Consider the following 7,045-nt stretch of genomic DNA (forward strand, 5'->3'; position numbering starts at 1 on the left):
TATATATATATATATAATAACTTCTTTCATCATAACCAGGACTGTCAAATTGGCAAAACCTTCTGCAGGGTTTACTATACCAGTGGGTTATTTTGCCCCTGGTAGTACAATCTGTAATTTAATACAATTCTGTGCTAATAAAGTAATAAGGTTTTTTTTTTTTTTTTTAATCAAATAAGCACAGCATGTTATTAAAGAGCTGTTATCACAGGGAGTGCTGGGGATGTCTAATGTGGGATTACCCAAGGGTTTCCTGCCTGGTGATGTTGGCAGTCTGTATCAGCAGATGTGCACACCGTGTCCTGGCCTGATGGAGGAGGGATGGACCAGAAGTCAGGAGACACAAGTCCTACCTAAGCTCTGCCACTGGCCCCCTGAGGGGCCTGGGGTGAGTCACTTTCTCTGTGCCACAGTCTCCCTGTCTGTGAAATGGGGTAATGCTGTTGTCTTCCTTCCTTGAGCTCTTTGAGATTTATGGATTAGCAGTGCTATAACAATATTACTCCCATGTGGTCCCTGTGTTGTGAGGAGCTTGTCCAGGGGGCAGCTGTTGAGAGCTGGGTATTGGATCCCGTGGCTTGAGAGCCAGGGAGAGAAGGATCCATTTGCCTCTTTGAAGCATTTGTTCCAGGAAGAAGCAGAGGGATGACTTTCCCCTCGGGAGCCATGAAGCAGCAGTGCACAGCTCTGCAACGTCCCTCAGTCAGGACCTGCCACTACTAACCTCTTCAGACACACGCAGCTCCGCAAGACAGAGTGCGCTGTGACGGCCTCTCATTCCCCGACCCTTTGCCAGCACACGGCAGGCCGGCTCCATCTCCAGCTCCCATCACTGCCGTTCCAATCGGGGAAGGCCTTGCCAGCACCGTGCAGCCCAGCCTTCTTGCAGCCCTTGGTATTTTGCCGCTGGGTCTCTGTCTGCAGCACTGCCAGTGCATCTCAAGCGTGACCTGTAATGGTCCCTTCTCTTCCATCTTGAGCTTCAGCATGACTATGCCTAGTCAGCTTGCTCATGAATGTCTGAGCAATTGGCGTCCAGATACAGGTCTCCACAATGCTTCTCCACTGTGGATGCCTGCGCCAGCCCTGGGTGGTGCTCTGACCTGGTACAGCCCGGACATTAGCTGCACCAGGGCCCTTCCCCTAGGCCTGCAGCCTACTCTCGTTCTAGTTCTGAGCCACGCTTATCCTGCACAGTTTGCCTTGACCGGCAGTGCCCTTTCCTATCCCAGCTCCATGCTGGCTATTCCTGCAGTTCAGCCAATATACCTTAACGCTGACTGAATGCGCCTCCCAACCCAACCCTGAGTCTCCACTTTGGGGTATGTGTGCACCAGAGGCTGTCACGCTACCGCATGGGATCAGAATATGTGCATCCCTTGAGCCCAGGCCTCTTGCTCTGAGACATCAGCAGCATCCCTGAGGCTAGAGAAAGCTGTTCTTGGCTCAGGGGAGTCCAGTGAGCCGGCAAAAGCAAACAGCTGCCAGGGCAAGATTAACTTACCTGTTGTGTCTTGTAGAGCGGCTGCAAATATCAAGATTGTTTGGCTTTGCAATGATGAATGTCTCCCAGGACACACTGCCGGCTTCCTATGTAATAATGCATGGAGCCCTGTGCTTCTCTCTGTTGCTCGCTTGTGAGGACCATGGGCTCATTCACATTCCTCCCCTTGCAGCATTAGGTAGAAGCTTGCCCCTTGCCAGGCCCTGTCTGGTGCAGCAATCTCCAGCTGCCCCTGGTGCCTCGTGAAACCCTGGTTCCCTTCAGAACTGCCTCCTCCCCACAGTGATCCGTGCAAGCTGGGGTTGCTCCTACCCTCCCAGCACTGAAGATAAAAGGAGTTGTGATCCTCACGTAGTCCCATGACTCCCAAAGCTGGGGTTTTAAGATGGGACAGAAGCTACCACAAGAAGCAGCAATGCCATCTCCCTTTCAGGTCCAGCAGGCTCTGAAATGCTGCCCCCCCTGCACTTTTAACTACCAGCATCTTCAGGAGAGGAAGAAGCAGGAAGCTACTTGTGGTGGGTGATGGGGTTTCTGTTGTCTAGCATGGCTTGGAGTAGGGGTAAGCAATCTTTTAAGAGTGTCGGGCCGAGCACTTGTGCCGCAGCCACCATCGCGGGTTTCCAGCCTGTGCCATCAGTCTCCTGCTGCTCTGAGCCCCTCCCTGCTCTGTGCCCCCTTCGCCTCCCCACGTGCCACTGAAAGCCACGGTGAACACGAACAAGGGACAGCAAATTTGGTGGTGGGTACACTGAGCAGGAAGCTTTAAGTGGCTGCTTTAAATCAGCGCCTTCTCTTCTCCCCACCCATCATACCTTTGTGGGCTGGATCCAAGCTCTTTGCAAGCCAGACTTGGCCCACGGGCCACCTAAGGGGTTGTGATCCCTGGGGCTATCGCCTTGAGTGGCTGCCATGGGGTACCTGCCCGCCTATCATTCAGAAGCCTGTGGGCCCAGAAAGGATGCTGCAATGGCGTGGGTGTGAAAAGTGAGACAGGAGTTGACCAGAAGATAGATGAAAGAAGGCTAATGACAGGAGACAGGAGCATCAATGAGAGGCAGCTTAGGGGCGAGCCACCCTGTGGTTCACGGCCTCCTCTGGGCATGGTGGCGATCTCAGATGGTGACTGGATGACCCAGGACCCAACTCACTTCCTTTCCAAACTGCAGCCCCCCCCCGGGATCACTGCAGGCCTCCTCTGACTGTAAATTTCAGGTGTTGGGGTGGGGAGGGGGGAAGAATGATTTATGTGCATAATTGGGATTTTATTTGCATTTTAAATCACGCTCTTCTGCTAAACTAATGGACCCCCTATTTATAGATGACTCCAACATAAAGTGACTGCTAATTACTACAATTAATACAGCGTTAAAGGCTTGCCAGCCAACTCCACTGCAACTTGTATCGCCTACTCATTTTCAATTAAGGCACATTGACAAGTAAAATACGCAGTTATTAAGAGCAGAGCCCTGTTGTGTAATTACATTTTGCTAAGGTCATTAATCTACTGCAATGTAAAGTTTTGCACCAAATGCATGGGGAGGGTGGGGGGAAGTTGGCAGAACAAGGGCTTTAGCCTTGATGGTGACGAAGACAAATAGGTAGTGCCCTGGTTTGGGTCCTTGGAGGTTTACATCCAGCTGAAGGCAAGGTTTGGGTGCCCCTAATGGCCATCCTTCCTTGAGCCAAGACGAGAACCATGGATGAAGATGAGTAATACAGAAGTCTGGTAATACAGTTTAGTGAGTGCCCAGACTGGGGCCAGACAGATGCCAAGGGGAGCTCCCTCTTTTTAGCTCAAGCAGAAAAGCCATACATGTTTGGAGGGGTCTCATGCCAACACTCAACCAACGCGCAGTTTTTTGTCTGTTCCCTGCAGAGTACGACTCTCTCCAGCACTTCCCTAGGCTCAAGGCCCTGGATAGATGGACATTTTGGGGATAGAGGGGCAGTTCGTTTGTCCCTTCATTATTCTACCCTGACAGCTTTGTGTGGCTGTTGCTTAGCACTAAAGTTTTGGGAGGTGAAATATTCCTGTTCTGGCGTGTAACCTTATTGTAGGGGTTGTGAGGCTCAATGCGCTTGTTTAAGGAAGCAGCTGGCTTGGCACGGAGAGCTCTGGGGTGGGATTTCTAGTCCCAGGTCTGCCCCTACCCACTAGGCCACCTTAGGGAAGGTCTGTGCCTCAGTTTCCCAGTCTGCAAAATGGGGATAATCACACAGACCTCTTCTGAGAGACACTTTCAGCCCCTTGGAGGGGTGTGCAAGAGAAGTGCAAAGAATTCTATTGTATGGGATTCCCAAAAGAGCCTCCAGGTACCGAAAAGTTGGGCGGGGGAGGCGCGGCACCACACTGGCAGCAGCTTCTTTGTGAGTGCCAGCTGTTTTCGTTATCTGCAGAGCTTGGTGAAGGCCTCCAGAGTGCGTGGCCTCATGAATGAAGCTGTTATTTTAGTTATTTAAATCAGGCTGTCACTGTCTGCAAGATGACACTGTGAAGCTGGCTTGAGGTGAGACTCCACATTCGTCCTCCCTCGGCAATTTCCATATCAAATGTGCTCAGGTTACAAGCAAGAAGATCATTTTGCCTCCTTTCAGCTTTCTGGTTCTCCTGGGGATTGGCAAGCTGAGCCGGGCACTTTCCATCCCCTGCCTCGGCACCTGTAACAAAGGCTTCGCGGGTAACCTGGCGGCTTCTACCAGCCTGTGGTGGTAGGCACGTTGGCATGGGTGCAAGTAACTGGATCACATTAAACACTTGTGGAGGCCAGGCAGGAAAAGAGGTAGAATATGGGTCACAGCCTCTTAGATGGGTCAGTGAAGGAGGAAAGCGGCAGGGAGGAAGTGACTGGACTGGGTTCTGGATACATGCCAGGAGCCGGGGTGATGCCACCCATCAGTTCGCTTTCATTTAAAGCCGAGCGTATTAATTTAAGCATCCCACAGACCTGCTGCACAGCCCTTCACTTTTCCATAGTTACTTTGCATGTTCAGTTCCCTTTCTTCCTCTTGCAAATGCATAATGCAGGGGTCAGCTGGATGCTTCCAGCAACACCGAAAGCCACGGATACGGAATCCAAACTCTGAGTGGGGTCACAGCAGCTTCAGGATAGCAGGGAGGAGAATCAAGGGAGGAGAAAGTGGCTCACTAGCAAATATCCAAAGCAGAGCAGGAGTGTTGACTCCCAAGTGCCTTGAGAAGCAGCTGGTGAAATCGCGTGTGAAATATCACAGCATTACGGCAAGAGCGGTGATGAGGTGTAAGGCTGTGATTGTAATAAGGACAGACGTGGGTCTTTACCGCGTTCAGGCAGATGCTTTGATTGACTGGCTGAGGCTCAATGCTGGGGGCTGCGGCTTGCTGGAGTCTCTTTGGTCCAGGGGCTCAGACGCTGTAGGTCATCCTGCCCGCTAGTTGTTGGAAGTTTCTTCTGTCCAGGACCACAGGCTGGAATCTGAAAACCGCATATGAGGAACAGGAAATAGCCCTTCTCTCTGCCCAGCCCTGCAGGAGGTTGAAACATCCTTTCTGAGACTGGACTAGGCACAATTGCAGCTCTCCGGTGCGCGCTTCTGAACCTGCTGCAGGCGAGGCATCCGATTACCAAGTTCTTCATTCAGGTAAGGAGTTTGCTGGCTCAAGGGGGAGAAGAAACAAGGGGGAGGTTTCTGGCTGATCCAAGTCAGCAACCAGGAGTTAAATTCAGCCTCCAGTCTCGGAAGTGGGGAGATGAAGGGGTTTAGTGGCTAAGGCAGACTGGGCCTGAAGCGTTCTGGCTGTGGTTGCTGACTCTGGCACAGCCTTCCCTGTGACTTTGGGGAAGATGCTGAATCTCTGCACCTCAGTTCCCTACTCTGTAAAATGGGAATTATAGCATTCCCCTACCCCAAATGGGTGCTGTGAAGGCTAGTGTACAGATTTGCAGATGCTCAGACACTATGTTGAGGAAGCTGCCTAAGGACCTCAATAGCAAGGCACCCAAAATCAGGGGCCACTTAAATGCCAGACCCAGTCAAATAAGCACCCAGGACTCCTGAGTTCTGCTCCTGCCGCTGCCATGCATGTACCGACTTGGATTTCCAGAAACCCTGGCTGAGTGCATCGACCTCAGCTGAAGCCACGGGTGCTCAGAGCCCCTCCAAACTTAAGGATGCCGCCTCAGGAATTTTACTTCAGTTTTCTGGGTCATTTGGTGCTTCCTCTACCCTTGAAGCACCATTTTGGATGCGCTAAGATCTCTAGGTGAAGGAGGAGGATTTTAGGGAACAAAGTAGCAGCACTGTGCACACAATTCCTGTCACTTTTCCATGGCTGTACCTAGGCGAATCTCACACTGATCTTGATGACAGGACTCCTAATACAATCATCCTTGTGTTATCGCTTCAGTCCTTAGCAGGCCAAACTTCCATTGATTCCAGCTGTGGCCAAAAGATGAGTAAGATCACTAGGGTATAGTTCTTCAGCATCACAGCTGCGTTATTGGTCTTGTAAACCCCCAGAACAAGCTCCCTCTGCTCCCTTCCCCCACCTTCTGAGAAGGGCATCTGGAGCAGACACAAGTTAATGAAGGTGCTCTGCGTTGAAGCACCTTCATCTGAACCCTCATGTAATGAGAGTTCACATTGTCGCAGGATCCGGCCCTGTTAAAGCATTCTGCAGTCATGCACTTGTGTGGTCACAGCTGTGGAGCACTTTCAGATTGGGTAAAAATTGCCACTACTCATTGCCCCTTGCATGTGGCATCCAACAAATCTGGGAGAGGCGGGCAGCACAGCAGCAGGGGGGGCAGGGAGCAGAAAGCAGAGCAGCAGATCGGATAGGGGAAGGTGATTGGAGTGGCACTCAGGGAGGGTGTGGGGATTAATTTGAGGCATGCCTTCCAAAAAGGTTGGCTTCCACTAGTCCCGGGGGTTGTTAGCAGGATTTCTGCTTCTGATAAAGGCAGGAACACAAATAAAGTTAAACCCCTATCTGACTCCTCCTTACCCCTCCTAATTTCCACTGTATGTCTAACCTGATGCTTGCAATTGGTGCTCCTTTCTGTTGCCTTCGCTGGCACTGGATTCCCATGCAGTGAAGGATCCCTGGCTGGCTCAAGCAACCTCTTGTACTGTGCTTCTTGATCACTCTCTTTTCTTCCCTTGCAGCCCTCTGGGACTCTGCTGTAAGATGCTTAACCGTCTGCCCTCTATCTTCTTCCTCTTCTTTTTTTGGTCTTGCTTCCGCATTGTTTTGAAACTCCTCATCCTATTCTAAATTGCAGTGCCATGATGATAGGTTTTGATGCAATGCGTTGTCTGGGGATATTTTGAAGCATGATTATATTGAGGTCAATCTGAGTTGCTACTTGAGCCACCTCCTAGGTGGCGGTTAGAGGAAAGGTCTCTCCACGTCGTACAGTGAGGTGCTACAAGGAGCAATTGTTTAAGGTGGCAGGAAATTCGCTCTCCAAATTTTCTCCCATTTTAGCGTGTAATGAGGTTACGAGTAGATCGCTTGCATTGCTTCTTGTTACTGTGCTACTGGCTGCTTCTCCAAGC

The 7,045-nt window shown here is 51.1% G+C and overlaps 1 long non-coding RNA gene across 1 annotated transcript in view; it reads left to right on the forward strand.

The window, feature by feature from the left end:
* LOC109295362 overlaps positions 1-4,844 on the forward strand; it is a 16,581-nt gene extending 11,737 nt beyond the window's left edge. The window contains exon 3 of the long non-coding RNA XR_002096731.1: positions 4,533-4,844. This is a non-coding gene — a long non-coding RNA (uncharacterized LOC109295362). The remainder of the gene's footprint in view (positions 1-4,532) is intronic.
* The last annotated feature ends 2,201 nt before the right edge of the window (positions 4,845-7,045 follow it).

The sequence above is a fragment of the Gavialis gangeticus genome, unplaced genomic scaffold (genome assembly GCF_001723915.1).
Source record: "Gavialis gangeticus isolate Ggan-Ray unplaced genomic scaffold, GavGan_comp1, whole genome shotgun sequence".
In the NCBI taxonomy this organism is placed as follows: domain Eukaryota; kingdom Metazoa; phylum Chordata; order Crocodylia; family Gavialidae; genus Gavialis; species Gavialis gangeticus.